Raw genomic sequence first — 20304 nt, 5'->3', positions numbered from 1 at the left:
CTATTATGGGATATTTAAAATATTTTTAATAATTGTCGTGTTCAGTTGTATGGGATCACAGTTGAGAACATGACATGAATGGAAAGGACGCATACAAATAACCAATCGATACCCAATTTATGTTTGTGATATTTCAATGAATATTTTAACTCGTTGATTAAATGGTTTCTCTAAAAGCAAATATGACCTTAACTTTATTGCAATATGAGAATTGATTCTGTTTTATTAAACTTTTGTTATTTTTTCAAGACAAAGTACTTTTTAGAGCTTTTAGGATAATTTAAGTCACTAACACAATACTCTCACTTTAAGTGATCTAATATAATTCCAAATATTATAATCTGTTCCGTTTAATAATTTACAAAGGCATATTTTAAAATTTGTTTTAGTTGCAATGTATCTAAAGCTGTTGAAATACCGTTGTAAATTGATTAATGGAATAGCTGGAAATCGATAGATGTTTTCATTGGGATTTCTAGTGGAATTTCATTACTTGTGTAAATATCATGTAAAACTTTTATTAGAATATCAGAAATCATAGGCCACTTTACATAAATCTTTTGTTCAAAAGAGCTCTGTTTGTTAAGGGGCTTGGGTGATAAGATATAGCAACCGTGTTATTGAAAACATAAATGTAGGTCAGTTTCGAATGTACAGTTATCCTATTTATAAACATATTTTATTAATACTTTTTTTTTTCATGCAATACTTATATTTAAAACAAGAACGAAGTATATAATTATAATTATTCTCATGTTCGATATTGGCCGGGATACTAGTGAAAATCACAAACAAAAAAAGCAATGTACTAAACATAATTTGTCCTTAACATGCATGAAATATTTGCCACTGTACGTTTAGCAAAAATAATTAATCAAACTAAACATAACAAGTTTTGGCTCTGCTTACTATGTATATTGACAATAAAATTGTTAAAAAGCTAAATTTATGGTTTAAATGTTGAAAAAATACTGCATGATTTGTTTTAATCTGCTTTTGAAATGTAAACCAATGAATTATAATAACTTTTAATAAATGTTTAATGCGCGTACTGATGATCATAATCTGATTGCCTTTTTTTATTTTGCCTTTCTTGTTTACAATTTGTATTTTGTATTTAAGTACTAGTTTAAAAATTCTTTGGTATAAATCATTTGCTCATCTATAATATGTAAATGAATTTGAATTTTGAAGGAGTATTGATATGACGTAAATCTACATCAAAAAGAGTTGAATTGAAATAAATGAAGGTGAAATCGGTTTTGAAAATTAAAAAGAAATGATTTTTTCCCAATGGAGCCAAATTCAACAAACACAACGGTAGTTAATACAAACATTTATTATATTTTACAAATTGCACACCACGCCTTAATAAATCATATTTGAAGTACAATTTAGATTATATTAACGATTCAAGTACTGTTCAAATACCAACCTTTACCAAAAAGCTGTACATTATTTCGGTATCAGATAAAACTGAATTGTCAACGATAATTTGAGCTCTCATAAGTATAAACAACGTGAGCTTCCGAAAGTATTAACACAGTGAGCTTCCGAATGTATAAACAAAGTGAGCTTCCGAAAGTATAAACTTCCTAAAGTATAAACAAAGTGTGCTTTCGAAAGTATAAACAAAGTGAGCTTCCGAAAGTATAACCAAAGTGCTATTTCGAAAGTCATAATAAAAAAAGTGATCTTCCGAAAGTATAAACAAGATTAATATGAATAGTTATATCAATAAGAGTTTGTAGAACTTTCGACAGGATTGTTATGCTTAATAGATACGAATCATGGTTCTTTGGAAGGCAACCCTGTTCCACTGTCAACCATTTCGAAAAGATAGTCATGTCCTATTTCTATTTCAAAAATAAATGCATTTTATTATTATCTGTAACTTACCGAGAGCGGAAAAGTTCGTAAAAACAGTGAGTCCTGATGATATTGAGACAAGGTCATGACAAGGGAGAAGGATTAATATAAGGGAAACCTTGTTTCCGAATCCTTTTGTAATATATTGTCACTGTATTTATATGTGTATGTCATGTACAAGATTTTTTGAAATAAAATATGTTTAAAGCAAGGTCTTGACAACCCAAGACTGATACAAAATTGTAGATCTTTGATAATGATATTCTGTTTGATTGTCAAGCAAGGTTCCCACGAAAGATAGGCATACTGTATCTAGACTTAAGACTAAAATACGGCTTTTGATACAAATACAAATGCCAAAAACATAGCTAAAGTGTATAAATAAACACGCAAAGCCTGCAATAATAAGAAAATTAACGGTGGTATTTTTTCTACTTTACAAGTCTTGTTTAAACTGAAGCCTCTCTTTATGGTTTAATATATAAATCAAAATTCGATTTTAATTTTCTTTGTAGAGAGACACAGTGAGATCTGTCAAAGAAAACATTTATATCTAATTTTGTATTTAAATTTTGGTACTTTATCAGTTATTTAATCTGGCCTGACTTGGGTAGTTAAGCTACCCCATGATGGTAATAATCGTAGTTCAGATAAAATGTAAACAATTATGTCTATTATCCAACTTATTTTGATCCAATTATTGGCAAATAAAGTAACAAAGGACAAAGTTTTCATTTATAATCTACTTAAATATTACGACAAGCATGAAGCGACACATTTTTTGAATGTGGAAAATTGTTGTCATAATATATGTTTTACAAGCGTTGATCCGGGATTTGATTTTTAAGAGAGGGTGCTCCTGCCGGAGAATTGGAGTATCGAAAACTGGCAGTAGTTTTACCTTTATTACATGATTTTCGTTATGTGAGGGACATCCTAGTCTTGATCTGCACCTGTATATATTACTGTCGTCCCTTATATATAATAGGACTAATTATGGTTCGGATTGGTTATATTTGAAGAAATTTATATGATTTGGTAATATGTTCGAAAACACAAATATTTCTGGAACCTTCACAAACCAATCTTGATACTGTGAAATTTAGAATGAAGATGAGAAGAAGAATAAGAAAGTGGCACTACAAAAGATATTGAAGGGAAACTTGTCCTTTTTTTGTCACCGGAACTACAGGTGTCACACCATCAATTCATCAACTCACATTTAGAAACCATAAAACATAAACCCTTCAAATGAATTCCCTTGAATGAAACTTTTATTGAGTCAAAATATATTTTGACCATTTGAGCCCTTATCTGCTTGTGCATGAACATGCACCACTCCTTTGGGGGTTAATGTATTTAGTAAATTTAGTACGTAGTTTCGGTCTAGTTGTTTTATTTTTGAAAACTAGAGTTTTTATTAAAAATTTGTATGAGTAGGGGACTTCGGGACCAGAAACTTTAAATACTGGTTAAAAATTGTCATGTTGAAGGTTGCTATGTGTATAATTCAGGATATAGATATAAGATGTGGTATGAGTGCTCATGACACAAGTCTCTATCCAAGTAACAATTTGTAAAAATTAACCATCATTCTAGAAGTAGACACGATATATAATCAGTAAGAAAAACAACAGAAACTTATGACAAAATGTATAAGTAAAAGTTATACCAAGTTATACTGGTATTCAAAATTCTCTTTAACGCATGACGAAAATCCCTCATATAGCGCAAAAAAGCAGCAAACATTATTCTTAAAATGGAATGACACAATCTCGTATTTTTAGCTTTATATTAAGTTGATTGAATAAATGCACATTTATACCCCAATGGGGTTGAAGGCATACATAACTCAACAAAATAGCAGTACGAAGTCGTGTGGATGCATTGTGCACTTGTCTCAGAAATTATTTGATTAAATTTTGTCAGGTAGAGATCAAAGTTTGCAGGTGGTAATTACGTGCTGACTAGAGTTAGGTTGATGGTTATTTGATACATGTAGTCCTACTTTAATGAAAAAGTCAGCGATATGATAGCTGTAAAATTTAAATAAAACGTGTTTGGTATGGATATTATTGGCAATAACTCTTTGAAGGACTAATTGTTTGTGGATTAACACACACATGTTATAGAATGATAATGTAGAGGTGAATTTAACAACTCTGACATTACATGTATTACTGTATTTTAAAAGAAAAAAAGACATAAATTCAAAATGAAAATGATTTACAGTTCAATTCCAACATTTAATAGAATACTGCTCTCGGTGTTTTTTTAATTAAAATATATCTTTTACATCATTACATTAATGTTTGTTAGATGCATGTATGTATTATATACGATCGAGGGTTAGATGCATGTATTTATCATATATTTAGTACAAAATACAGCTATTTTGTATATCTAATAAAGGTTCTTTTTTCCAGTCTGTATCACCTACCCTGTATCGCATACCCCGTATCGCATGGCTAAACCCGTATCGCATACCCCGTATCGCATGGTAAAACCCGTATCGCATACCTTTTTTTTTTTTTTTTTTTAAACTTAAGTCAGTTTTTTGGGGGTTTTTTTTGCTTAAGAATTTTTTTTCTATTAATAAAAAAAAAAATAAAAATTTAAAAATATTAAAAAAAAAAATAAAAAAATAGGTCAATTTTTTAATGACGTCATTGTTTGGTATGTAACGTCACGAACATCAAGTTTTTACAACAATTTTTTTGGCACACTAAATGCAACTATAAAAAATACAAAACACTAAATAATACAATTATAAACAAAATATTTTCAAAACAACAGATTGTAAGGTAACCTAGGTGCTTCGTATAAATAATTGAGCAGTTATTTTAAAGCTTTAAAACAAGACAAAAGCAGAACTGAAGGTAACCCAGTGCTATGGATCAAAAAACAGTTCATATAATATAAAACTCTTCTGTTGAAATATATGATAAAGCGTATAATACATGGCAAAATCCGTATCACCCTCGACCAATATCATCCCTCGGGCCTAAGGGCCCTCGGGCTGATATTGATGTCTCGGGATGATACGACATATGATACGGATTTTGCCATGTATAATTCTCTATGTATTATATACGATCGAGGGTTAGATGCATGTATGTATTATATACGATCGAGGGTTAGATGCATGTATGTATTATATACGATCGAGGGTATTGGATGGAGTTTATAGATTACGGATTAAGTGTTAAAAAGTAGATAAAAGATAGCCAAAATAAAAAATGGAAAAACAAATTTGGAAAAATGGATAAAATGAAAAGAATAGAGAATAATTGGATGTCATATATAAAATGTACTAATAATTTAGTTTATAGTTTATAGAAACGGTTTTAAAGATGTATCCTGAATTTCATCGTCCGATTATTTGTCTAAACGAGATATAATTTTGCAAGAAGGTCACAAGTTGAATTAGAAACATGCAAACCTTAGCCTCGAATTAAGAAAAGAAACAAACACACACAGAGATACTGAGATATTTACAAATTTATTAAATCGACGAGATTTAACCTTATGACACATTCTGATAAAGTATGCTATAGAAAAACGATAACCAAAGACCACAAAGCACATAAACAACTGTCGTATTCATACTTTGAAGCCAATAAGACCCTTAAGTAGTAAGAAATGAACAAATAATCTGAAGATATTGAAGATTTGCCGACATTTAAGTGCATTGTCAGGGATCAATTTGTTTCTAGAAAATGTATCAGGACCTCACTTGTTTGTTTCACAAAGTTACACAAAGATATAAAGAATTGTCACATACTAAAATTTGTTTGTCCTGCAAATATGAGAAATCAAACCACTGCCAAAAGTTTTGTTTTTAATTGAAACTTTTTCCCCTCATGTAATAATTTGCATAATTAGAACAGTAGTTGAAGAAATTTACACAAAAGGAATATTATATATAGTTCCCTTTCTGATGACACAAAGAGATTGTGTTATTATTATGACACCCTGACAAAAACAAATCACTTCTCATGTTTCCGGAACATTAATTTTTTGTTTGAAATTCATGTTTATTTTAAAAGAAAACTAATATTAGAATTTACCTGTATATCTATCATATTCTGACTTTTTAAATTGATTCTTTTTTTAATTATCCATAGGCATGTGTGTGTAAACATATTTTCATACATTTACAGAATTTAGCAAACATCTATTTCAAACACAATCTTGAGGAAACAGTTATGGTCTAATGATAACAAAATTCAGATTTTGAAATGTAACGGGTGTGATTTGAATATTTCATAAAAAATAATGTTTTAATATAAGTTCAAACTTGACTTACCTTTATTTTTTATGCATAAATCCCTTGATCTTTAAATACCTATGTTAAGGTGTAGATTATTCCGTCTCTAATCTTTAATTCTTTTAATTTTTGTGTATGAATTTCACATCAATTATAACTTGTGATAATTGGATATAGAAAGCTGTTCGGACAGAAATCGGTGCGCCAGTTGAAGTGTGATATATGAAAATGTTGTATATCGCTTTCCTTCGCAACGGAGATATCAATACATTGACAGTACTATCGTATGTTGTTTATTCATAGTGATTCAGTCGTGTGAAGCGAGCAGTCAAAATACTCTCACTTACGGAAACTATTTAACGTGTTCTATAGATTTTGTTACTACAATGGAATAAATGCAAACGTTTTGAAATCTTTTAAACGGGTATGTCACGGGGTGCGCTATTTTTTACCTGTCTGAAATACGATTTGATTAAATTTATTTGTTTACTTTCACAATTGATTGATCGATCCGAAATTAACAACAGATAAACAAAGAGGTATTTGCATTGTTTAGTTGATACTTGGTAATATGAAGTTATTAAAATGTTCAAATAGGCTTAACTAAAACAGTAAATATAAACAAGAAAATAGAAGTGACTTTTCCAGACTGAGGCTTTTAGAATGTTATGTATGCCGATGAGTTAAAACGATCGCCAATATACTCGGACAAAAGATAAATAGCAACAGTAAACTTTATAAGACCAATGTTAACAAAAACAAATTGACAAACTATGTTATAGGCTATCTATTGGAATAAAACATAATTATGTTAATTATACACTTTCAATGTCTAATGGTGCAAGCCTGACGGAAATTTATTGACAGAGTGTAAAACGTGCAACAGGAAATATTTCAACATATTTTGAAGAATGGCATGTTATATGGCAGGTCTTTTCCAAATAAAAACGATAGAAAGAAATACAAAACTATTTGTATAGAGTTTAAAAAAAATATCATGCTAATTAAAACAATGTTATTTCTTAAAAGTAGTTTTTTTCTCTCAAATTCATAGCGTATTTAATAATATGGATTTACAAACCAGAGACCATATTCTGTTGAATAGGGCTCTTCGCGGTTAGTTCGGCCATATTGGACAGGGGGCAGATTTTCATAATGGAGGTAAAAATATTGTGAAAAATACGAGAACACATCATTTAAACAGAGCAGTTGCTTAGAAACATGCATAGGATTCCCTATACTTTCATACTATTTCCACCTCTTTCAAAAAAATCTGCCTCCTATCCAATATGGATGAACAAACTGTGAAGGTCCCTATTAAACCATATCCTAGTATATTAATTACACGTACAATCACCAAAAAGACATTAGCATTTGTCTGTGTGTGAATAGTAGTATAAGAAGGATCAAGAGTAACTAAATGAGTACAATGAAAGAAAACCATATTGTAGATAACAGGGATAGTCAATTAATGATTTATATATACAACAGCAAATACCATGCATATACATGTATGCAGGATCAGTTGCGGATTTAGGGGGGCAAGGTGCCCGGGACCCCCTTTTCTGGAGAAAAAAATAGTTGATTATATATAATCAATGAAGCATGACCGTAGCGGGTCCCTTTTAAGGCAGTCAGTGGGCCCCCACTTAGGAAAATTTCGGGATCCGCCACTAAGGACAATAACTTGGTAATATATGAATTGTACCTGCTCCGTTCTAATAATTATTTAGAATCACTACAATGGTTATGTTACACTACAAATGTTGACAGTAAATTTCGGTATTGCTAAAATTTGATAATATCATATTTTACAGGACAGTTTTCACATCAGATATGTTATCTTGCCAAATTTAGAAAGCACAATGACTTAATTTACATCTGATATGAAAAATGTCATGAAATTGATTTAAAGAAATCAACCTCAACTGGCTATGGAATTTATACTGCAAGTATAAAAGTTTCTTAATATATTTTTTTTTCGTTCTTAGGTGTTATTATTATGAGCATTTAATTATCATATTACATGTGTACTTAGCGTAAATAGATTTTGTGTATTAGTACGATGATAGCATTAAATTAACTGAAATTTCGTATTTTACCTAATGGTGGCAGCGGCTTGATATAGGATACGCATATTTGAATTATGACAGAAAGGTCCTGAAAATATTTGCGACAATAGCGCAAATAAGAAGTCTTACGCGTACGACAGGTTTGATAAAAAAAAATGACAATAGCTTTGCTCGTTGTTGAAGTGATGCCCTATACAATGACCTATATTTGTTAATTTCTGTTTCATTAGGTTTCATGTGGAGAGTGGTCTCATTGGCAATCATACCACATCTTCTCTTTTTATTCATTTACAGAAATAATGACTAGATCTCAGCATTCTTGACATTACAAACCGTTAGGTTTATTTTCTCTATTTATGTATAGGGGTACTCAAGCTAATACCAAATTTCACTGTATACGTATGTTCTGTTTTAATCCATGTCGACCATGTTTGTTGGCAGACACACAACGAGATACTCCAATGACTAATGCCAAGTTTGGTTATATTTATTTTAGTTTCAGAAAAAAAATTTGATCTAAATTAAAAATGACGAACGCAAAGTAATTAGACTAAGGTGCATAACTCTTGAATCGATAATGTTAAAACCGTTGAAATGGACCTTGACCTGTATGAAATTGTGAACAAATTCCTAAAGATTGGGTCAAGTTGCACTATAACTATTTTCCGCATATGTGCATCTGGATTCAAACTATTTTATTAGCTTAAGGCATCTTTACAGCTATTCTATTGAACGGTAAATGTAACAATATCTATCTTTACCTGTATTTTTTTCCCATGACATTGTTTTCATATTAAAAGATTTTGTTCAAGCAGTATTCTCATTAAATATTTGGAAACTGAAAAAAATATATAAGAATAAAAAAATTTAAAAACTTTTAAGGCAACGAAGGGCATATTTCTCTTTTAAAATGGTAAGTGTCAAAACCTTATATCAAAAGTAAACTAGACTGCAGTGGTGTTAATTTCAAATGATTTGGTCAAGTAAAACCATGATGTAGATGAAACCCAGACTTTAAGGTAAACTAAGATATTTCTTGTTCAAAAGCAAAATTAAAAACCTTCAGAATGTCACTGAATTGAGCTTCAAAATGCATGATTATATTGAAACACGTGTACTACTACCAGTTATTGGTAAAAGATCAAACTTACTCTCAAATAGAGTAATACTTTTGTCAGTATATACAGAAGAAATATATGATAATTCAAAGTAAAAAAAAACATTGTATTGATACATGTTGACTACTACCAATCATTGCTAAAAGATCAAACTTACTCTCAGATGGTTTGCTACTTTGGTTATTATAAATAAGAAGATGTGGTATGAGTGCCAATGAGACAACTTTCCATCCAAGTCACAATCTGTAAGAATGATTCATTATTGGTCAAAGTACGCTCTTAATATGGAGTCGTGGCTCACACCGAACAGCAAACCTCAAAGGACCCCCAAAATGACTAGTGTATTTAAAAGAAAAGCTTATGATTCACACCAACAAACGACAACCACTGCATGAACAACAGGTTCCTGACTTAGGACAGGTAAAAACAAATGCAGTGGGTTTAAACGTTTTAATAGGCGCCAACCTTCACCCTTACCTGAAACAATCGTGTAACATCACAACATAGAAAGACACACTATTTTGCTTTTGGTTAATTTGTTAATCTAGTTGCTATTTTTTTTTAATATGGTGTTCACATTTTGTCATTTAGAACCTTTCAGTATAGCTGACTAATATACGGTAAGGGTTTTGCTCATTATTTAGGGTCGTACAGTGATATATAACTGCGAAAATGCAAATCGTTTGGACTTTGTTGGATGGATGTCTCATTGCAACCATACCATATCTTCTTATTGTATATTAATTAAGCCGTGTATATATGAAGAAACCGATCATAACATCATTATTATAAAGGGTGTGGAATAACACGGGTCTATCTTACTGGTTATTAAGTTTTCTGTTTGTTTTACAGTCATAAAGTTAGGGTCATCTCGTGCTGTGCAGATTAAATGGCATATACCGACTTGCTTGGTAAATAACTATAACTTGGTACATCTCATTCCAAACTGATGAACTGTACGCTGTAAAATGTGCTTCAAAACTACATGTCTTAGACTGAGTATTACAAATTCAAATCTTGTAAAAGATACAAGTTACCTTCCGATGTCATAATCTCACCAAAAAAATATTTGATACGTACTTTTTTGCATGGCCAATAATAGCCAGAAGTAAATTTTGGTTATTTGCCCTCGGGGCCAATATCGATAGAAGCCATTCGAAATACCATATCGTGCTCCCGAATTTGACCTCCGGTAACCTGTCAATCAGAAACTATTTGTAAACATGATTTGTAAGCATGTAACTGGAATCCGATTGTATTACCTTCACCCAAACCGTCTATGAACGTCAATGAACAAAGTGCAGTTGTCTGCCAAGAACCAGCTTAATTAAGATTGCATCTGAACCATACCCGATAATCTGTTCAGCTTGATCTTTTGACGTCATACAACAATCACTTTTTTATTGTGGCGTCTGGTGATAGTTCTATGATGAAGTCAACATTTATGAATTCAACTTCACATTTTGTCAAATCCGAGCCTGTTTTAGGTGACTTGCAAGGTATTAGTTCTGCTTATTAATAAAAGGTCAAACGGTGACCTATAGATTGCTTAAATTGGTGACATCCCATTAGTCCGACAACCATTATTCCGACAGCCCATTACTCCGACAGCCCACTATTCCGACAGCCCATTACTCCGACAGCCCATTATTCCGACAACCCATTACTCCGACAGCCCATTATTCCGACAATGTGTTTTTCGTATGTGTATTGGTAAATGCGGGATATTTGTCTCAGTATATTGAAGTTAATACACATGCTTATGGCAACTGCTCAGTCTTTACCCACGTCCCATATTCGTTTTAAGTGTAAAGGTACTTTATCTATCTTAATATGTCGTTGTTTGTGTGTCCACTATCAGTCTGTGCTGTTCTAGTTCGCTATTTTTTCGCATGTGTGACTCGATCTACCTTCTTTATAAAAAAAGAAAATGTGGTATGATTGCAAATAACACAACCATCCACAAGAGACCAACATGACACAGACATTAAAAACTATAGGTCACCGTACGGCCTTCAACAATGAGCAAAGCCCATACCGCATAGTCAACTATAAAAGGCCCCGATATGACAATGTAAAACAATACCGACCGTGCAAGGGCTGTATAGCCAGTCAAGGTCGTTAAAAAATTCCATTTGTTTGTAAAACAATGTAAACGAGAAAACTAACGGCCTTATTTGTATAAAAAATGAACGAAATTCAAATATGTAACACATAAACAAACGACAACCACTGAATAACAGGCTCCTGACTTGGGACAGGCATATACATAAATAATGAGGCGGGGTTAAACATGATAGCGGGATCCCAACCCTCCCCCTAACCTGGGACAGTGGTATAACAGTTCAACATAAGAACGAACTATAAAAATCAGTTGAAAAAGGCTTAACTCATCAGATAGACAAAAATACAAGTGAATGTGGCCGGGAACTTGTACATCCCGACAACAAAAAGACACTAGGAACATATCTGAGAGTATTCGGAGTTATCTCAAAGCACTGTAGTTCATAGCCACTAACAACTAATAAAAAAATCATGCATCTAAGACTTAACTAGATCTTCGGCTCCCCCTTTTCGCGTATCAGGGGAGTGATGTTTTCCCCACTGTTAACTACATTTTAAATAAATATATCGGAGTTTGATGACACTACCCGTCCTCTTTAGTCGCTTTCTCTCCTTGGTATCAATCTTCTGAGTTTCATTTAAATTAATTTTGTTGCAGAAATATACAATCAACGCATTTTCAATGCTCAAATAGGATGAGTGCAGTATGAAAGCCAATACATGTAACAAACTAGTAAAAAATCTAAGACAATGTGTGACATTCATGTCCTGCTTGTGTCTTTATCATATTGTCTAATTTTAAAAACTTAGTACATTATGTGTTTTGGTGGACACTTGACATTTATTTTTCATTTAAAGCATTTTTCAAGAAGAAGAAAAATATTGAGATATTATTGATTTTAAGAAAGGTAGGTCATATGTTAATTCACAATCGGTGCTATCCATGTTAATTCACAATCGGTGCTCTTCCATTACATTAAGAATTGGAAATGCTCGATACTAAAAAAATCGTTTTGTACAGCTGATAAAGTTGAGGATGGGAGTTATTTTTCAATCGAATGCTCACTTCATAATAATTTGAGGGTGGAACTCTCTCACCATATTTCTACCCCATGTAAGAACTTTAAAAAGTAAGATAAATAAGATAATTTTTTTAACACAAGAAAACTTTACTATTATGGGGGAAAAGGATGATTACATTCAATTTGTTAGTTCTTTTGAATTATGGAGTACATGTCTTGATACTGACTGTTATTTGATATCAATGTGTTAGTAGTTTTTTTTTCTATTTTGTCTTGGCTCCGATTGTGACCGAGGCTTATAGGGCTATAAAGATAATCATATCATATTAGTATTGTAATGTCTTAATGTCATCAATGTTGACCCAATCATTAGACCGTCGCTTCGAAAAAGTGGGGTTAGACTGTTTTACCTCTGTTTGTCGTACCGTCTAACAGTCGATCCGTCAGTTCGTCCGTCCGTCCCATAAATATTTTCGTTCCATCTTTTTCGTGAACTACATTACAAGGATTTCTGAAAGGTTTATTGAAGTCGGCTATGGCGTGTGATACTTTTTCAAATTCATTACTCATTACATGTGACAGCCAAGTTGAAAATTGTCGTCACATTTTTCTTAGGAACTACAAGAAATTAATTCTGAGATTTTATTTCAATATTTATATTAGTCAGTTATACTGTGTGATGCTTTTTCAGATTCACAACTCAAACATTTCCTGTCTACCGAAATGTTTGGGCGGGAGTGTCATCAGTAGCTCGTACCATCAATGGTTGTTCTTGATTTATATGCTCTTTAAGATCCTTTAATTTGGAAAATGACATATTTTCTTTTCTGTTTTATTCTATATACAGATTTCGAATTGAGTATATATAGAAAGTATTCGAACTACCTTAGCCTCATGTTATATATACGGGATTATTTCTTAAAATATGTTATTACATATCTAAACGTAATAATACAGACAGACACATTTTATTTTTCCCTGATACCATTAGTGTCGGACTTATGGGTTGTCGGAGTTTGGGGCTGTCGGAGCAATGGGTTGTCGGACTATTGGGTTGTCGGACTAATGGGTTGTCGGACCAATGGGCTGTCGGACTAATGGGCTGTCGGAATAATGGCGTGTAACCCTTAAATTCACGTAGTTTAGTTATGATTTTGTTTGATGGTTGTCTCATCGCAATCATACCACATCTTCTTATTCTATATTAATTAAACTGTGTGTATAGAACTGATACGTTTTATATTTTCAAATATTTATTTTATTAATGACAATGCTAACCTGATGATAGATGTTTCACTTTCGGTTTCTATTTCAGGGAGGGGAAAATGGCGGCAACCAATGTAATGTTCTGTAACATTTGTAACGGACAACACATTACCAAACCTGCAGAACATTGGTGCCCGGAATGTGAAGAAGCAATGTGCTCCGAATGTCTAACACATCACAGCATATCTAAGTACACCCGGAATCACGAGGTCAATAGTGTAGACAATTATAAAATGTTACCAACAATTATAGTATCTAAGATTTCCAACCGATGCAATGAACACAACAAATAATGCTAAGTATATTGTCCTTATCATGAAATCCTTTGTTGTAGCAATTGTATAGTACAAGCCATCAAAAATGCATAGGGTTGACCGCAATTGATGAACTTCTAAAAATGTCAAAAAATTATGTTTCTATTCTGTGTAATTGAAGATGATTTGAATCGAATTAAAGAGAATATTAAATTGGCAGTCGACGACAGAAACCAAAATTTGAAGAAAGTCACAAAAAAAAAGACTACGATTTTCTGAGAAAGTGAAAAGTATGCGAACACAATTGAATGTACATTCAAACCAGATCGAAGAAAATATTTTGAACTAAACTCAACTGGAATATTCTGAGACCAAAATCAAGTCACAAATAGACAAACTGCTCTCAGTTTTGTCCCAAAAAAATGCAAGATGTCGGAATCCTTGAAGGAAACGTGTCAGCAATTACAGATTACGCGACGGACCTGCAAAGTTTTTTTATAGGAATTCGAACATTGAATACAGAGATTGAAAAGCACAAATAGTCTATTAGTGCTTACCTGGTGATGGAAGTATGTAACAGATGCATTTAAGATATAAGGCTGATGCTAAAGTTTTTTTTCAGTTCTTTCCAGTAAAACATTTGGGACTGTGTCTGTGGAGAAAACCAGCTCGAGAGTCATACTACTATCTGAAAAAGAGAAACAGGCACAAATACTGTCTTTGGTACAAAGGCAACCGAAGAAAATTGCCGACTTTAAGTTACATCTGCTTTTAAAAACTAAACTTGCAGAAAAAAATGATTGTAAGATCTGCAGTTGCTAGATTTCACCAAATAGGAACATGATAATCGCAAATCATACGAAGAACGAGCTTATTATTGTGAAAGAAAACGGAAAATTAGTCAACATCATCAATTGTATTAACACCTTATATGGTGTCGCTTGTATTTCTAACGAATCATTAGTAGTTGTTAAGGAAAATCCGAAGAAGTAATTAATAAAGATACAGAAAAGGTAGATAAGTGCTTCAAACTTTCTTCTTATCCTGATGGGGTAGTATACTTTGAAACGGTATTAATGTGGTCATTATATGCATGGAGTTGGAATTCAGCGTGTTGATTTGGAAAATGATGATGTTATAACTGTGGTTTAGGAAAAACACATGCCGGTATGGACGTATCTAACAACAGATGGTAAACATTTCTATCACGCAAGAAAATAAAAAGTGTTGTAACGTGCTACAAAATGAATGGAGAGAAAATTTGGGAATTTAATGACGACTCAAAAATAAAAAGTTCATACGGAATTACAATTGACAATGATTCCAATATTTACATTGCATCATATGACACCAACAGCATTTTAGTACCCTCACCAGACGGGAAACATGATAGACAGCTTCTAATCTCTGCTCTAATGATGGAATAAAAAAAAACCAGAGGTATATTTTACGACTGTCACAAAAGTAGAAACTATTCATTGGTAGCGAACGAAGAGGGAACTGTTTTCCTTTATGCTGTTTCATAATTTGAAAACTGTACAAATTAGTTTATTTATAGAATAATTAAAGTCGACAAGGCTCTGTTTGCAGATCATATATATTTTAGTACAGATTTAAAAGTTTCCCAATTATCCTCATTCCATGATGTTTTTAACATTTACAAGTTTTCCTCGCATTTTTTGTTCACAACTTGCAAACTTCAAGTGTTAATTTATCTACTTATAAGTTTTCCGTAATTGTCATTAATTTTCCAAAACGATTTTAATTAGATATAGCACTTAAACATTTCAGTTATCATATTTTTTTTATTTTTTTTCCATTTTTCCATTTTATTTGATAATTACGTGTGTGATTTTAGAAAATCTTTGAATGGTTTATTTGTGGTGATGCTCGACCTCAGACATTGCATTTTATTTATCAAACACATCTTCTAACATTGAGGATATTTTTTGAAAAAAGTAGGCAGGACAGGAGTTTTGAGTAAAAAAAAAGGCAGGATGAGACACTTTCAAAAAAAAAAGGAAAGATGACAATTTATGTAAAAAAGTCAGGATAAACTAAAAAAAAAGCAGGACCGGATAGAGTGAAAAATAAAAAGGCAGGACAGAGATTACAACTTACAAAAAATGCAGGACAATATTTTTCATCCTAGCCCCCCCCCCCCCCCCCCCCATAAAAATCAAATGGTAGCTCCCTTAGATACTATAATCAATAGTTAAACATCTTTTCACGAAAGATCGTGTCTTTCAGTTAAAATACATTTGGCATTGATATCAGTCTATATAAAACAAAATGTGGTATGATTGCCAATGAGACAACTGTCCACAAGAGACCAAAAATGACACAAACATTTATAACTATAGGTCACCGTACGGCCTTCAACAATGAGCAAATCCCATACCGCATAGTCAACTATTAAAGGCCCCGATATGACAAAGTAAAACAATTCAAACAAGAAAACTCACGGCTTTATTTTTATAAAAAAATTAACGAAAAACAAATATGTAACACATAAACAAACGACAACCATGCACTGAATGTGTTCTGTTGATCAGCTTCAATTATTGCAAGTATATATGTTGCTGCTATAGGTAAGGTATATAAGGTGTGCAGGTATCCTTCAGCTTGAACGTTTAGTCTAATTATCAACTACTGTCAACTCCTTCTTGTAAGATGTATTGGGGTGATTTTCTCTCTGTCTGTCTGGCATGGTTTGTGTGATCATGACATTATACTTATTGTCAACTATGTTAACGTTTTGTTTGGCGTAGAAAATATGTGGTACAATTTCTAGCAGTAAAATGTCAGCTATTTTTAGGAAAAAGAAAAATAATTGTAATTAAATTAACGATATCACATTTACTGGGTATAATGCGCATTTCGACAACTAAGATTTCTACATAGAATTTTATTGCCGAAATATTTTGAATTTAAAAACTTAATACAAAAACAGAAAAGCGGATTGAACCAGAAATGACTACAAAAAAACATTTGTGCAATTTGAATCTTTAAATAGCACAAATGTTGCCGATTTTTTTTTTGTCAAATGAGATTTAAAGAGTTAGAAATCAAAAAGATAAACATGTTCTCTGATGCTGCATTTTCAAATGATTGAATATAGTTTTGTGTTATCAAAATTGACAACTACATGTACGCTAAAATTTGAATATCTTACTTCATGGTGTACACATGGGTCGATAGTAATCTAGTGGCCCCAAACTCGTTACCGCCGTAGGGGCATCGGTGATCAAGTGTTTAAGTATTCAAACCTTTACTAGCCTGTCAGAACAGATGTTGTGAGCTCGAAAACCGCACGTGGTAGACGCATTTGACTCCAATCATAATTGATTTGGATTGCCAGTTTTCCTGCATAAGGATGATGGTTCTCCCCAGACACTCAGGCTTACTCCACCAATAAACACTGACGGCAACGAAATAGCCTATAGTGATGAAAAAGGGGCGAAATTAACTCATCATTTATCGTTACCGATAGAACTATCCTGTTAGAAAATTAGTAATTGAACAATTTGCGAGGACAAACGATTTGCTGCTGAACATATTCAAAACAATGAGAAAACAATATGCCCACGAGAGCCAATGGCGGTAATGTACCACTGTTTATAAACCAACAACGTTTATATATTTACAAGATAACAAACTGATAAAGATTTATACAAGTATTCGTGTCATTTCGGGGCATAAAATAGCTGCTTATGTAGTATTGGTTTTGGTCATTGATGAAGGCCGTACGGTGATCTATAGACTTGCTACAATTCCCTTTCTAATATTTCTCTCTTACTAATTCATATGTTTACTGATAAGTGCCAGCCTACTGATTGCCCTTGGAGAAACCTCCTGCAGATGTCAGTATAATTGTAATCTTCTAGTTATAGCAGTGAAATTATTAAAGGGGCAAAATTGAGATAGAAAAAAATTAGGAAGGGACATGTAGCAAGTCTAGGTGATCTATAGTTATTTACTTCTATTCTATGTCATTTAGTCATTGGTAACCAGACCACATCTTCTTAATTGTATAGTATGTTATGTTACTTTGTTTACAACTGTATGAATGTTCTTGTTTGCCCTTATCCTGAAACATTGTATAAAAGTACGGTAATCAAACGGTTGATTTTTTTGTTATTATGCGTCTTGCAAAAGTAACAAAAAATCATTCTTAAGTTATGTCGACAATTTGCAATGTAACAGCTGACATTCATCCGAGGAGAAATAATCTTGCTTGTAAATAATGCGCTTGTTTGATTATACTTATTCATTTTGCAAGAATAAATGAAATTAATTAATGAAAAGAACTCTCACTGGAGTAAGAACTTGTAAGCTGATTTTTCCTGCTTCTGCGTTTTCCACGTGAAAGCTATTCATTTGGTATAATATTTGTTTTATATATTATCTACAATCGGTTTGATAAATTAAGTTCAAAAATTATCTCATAAATACACGACAGAAAAATCGTCATTTCAAGTCATCTAGGGATCAAAATGGTTGAATTTTATTTATGGCATTAAAAGCAGAATAAATACATGTATAACTAAAATTCACATGATAAATATTCGCTTTTGCATTTGTTTGTCGTTTTAATATTATTTAAGAGAACAAATAATTTTCAAAAGAATTATTTTTATTTACGTTTTTTGATGGTATAAATAAGAAGAAAAAACATACAGTTTTGCGCACAATGCATAATGGGTAGATAACCGTTTTCTGTTTATATTCTTTGAATATACTTGTTTGTTATGCATATGGTGAGCAAATAATTTTGCTTTACGAAATATTGTTTAGAAATGTATTTATTTTCTGTATAGACCGTTAGTATTTATAGATTTCGAAGAGGTATAAACCAAAAAAAAAAAAAAAAAAAAGTACGGAAAGTATTATCATTTCGAAAAATTGTTTAGTCATAATATTATGAACTTCCCTCTATTGAATATGCCTAGGAGTTCCGTATTTTTGGTACACTTTTTTCTAATTTATGAACAGAATTCGAGAGTGGATGACATTTTTTGATGTCATGTCACCTACTAGTCTTATCATAGTTATCATCGGAGGTAACAGTCAAGCAGCAATATCCACCCAGTAGATGTCTACCAAATGTTCTTTTTAACAGACCATATTACCATTTTAATGAATAGTTGAGATTATAAGTCAACTCTTATATTCTACTGGTAGATATTTTATTATATATATTCACTATATATTCACAGCTGTCAATTGGAGAGCAAATTGAATAGCGAAACAGTAATGCCAGCATCATCAGTAACGACTGTTCGAATAATGACTTGTTTAAGTTCGTGTTTAAGTACCATGATTTTAGTGTCTGCTTCTAAATGTGAACTTGATGCTTTAAAGTTAACTTGAAATACATCACGTGGTGGATAAGATAGAATATCCTGACTATATATTTGTTGCTATAACTACCATACGCATCCAAGACTTCATCCACTCGTATTACAGTTCCAAGGTATTCTATTTCGCTATTCCGTGACATATGGGCTGACGAACTATAGATTGTGTTTGGGAAGGCAAAAATCTTTGGATTAATATCTATCAATGGCCTTTTTAAATGCACTAGGCAATGAGTGATCACACACACTTATTTCTGACCCATACCTTTACCGGTTGTGATACGGTTCTCTCTTTGATTGAAAAGGGGAAAAAAGGACTGCGTGGGAGAAATTGATGGTATTTGAAGATGCGACTTTAACATAAAGAATGATGATTGAACAGCCTAAATCACCGAGGTTTTAATGTAAGATCGCAAAAACTTAGCAGATGGAGTCAACATGATTAACGAAGCAAGAAAATCATTTTTTGCACAAAACGGAGGGCTAATTATAAGTGAGGCTATTTTCACAACTTGGTCTAGTCTTTTCAAGCATGTAAAACGTGCATTATACCAATGCAGGTGTTTAATAAGACGAGCTTGGGATTGGATCTTATGCTACCCAGTCCAGGCACTAATGGATTGCCAAGGGACAAAGAGGGTCCCTTTAAAAAAACTCTTTCTGAGGCCTCATAATTTTTTCAGGAGCTTGTACATTGTGGATGTAAGAAAAATCTGGTTTCCGTGCACTGCGTTGTGTGCATGTGGTGGTGACTGAGAGAAAAAAAACATGTATTCTTGGCAAATAGAAGTAATTAAAAAATGTTTAAGTACTATAGTGATTTAATTTTGTTTTAATCAATTTATCCAAAACTCTACATCGAAGACATGGACTGAGGACTTATCTTTGAAATTAACGTCACATTTTTACCGGAAGTTTCAATTTTATATTTAAACATTTACAACATAAGAATTAGTGGTTTTGGGGATAACTTAAAGCCAAAAGTTTAATGACCAGCCCCCACAAAAAA

The sequence above is a fragment of the Mytilus trossulus genome, chromosome 4, assembly GCF_036588685.1.
Source record: "Mytilus trossulus isolate FHL-02 chromosome 4, PNRI_Mtr1.1.1.hap1, whole genome shotgun sequence".
Taxonomy (NCBI): domain Eukaryota; kingdom Metazoa; phylum Mollusca; class Bivalvia; order Mytilida; family Mytilidae; genus Mytilus; species Mytilus trossulus.
This window is presented reverse-complemented; position numbering follows the sequence as displayed.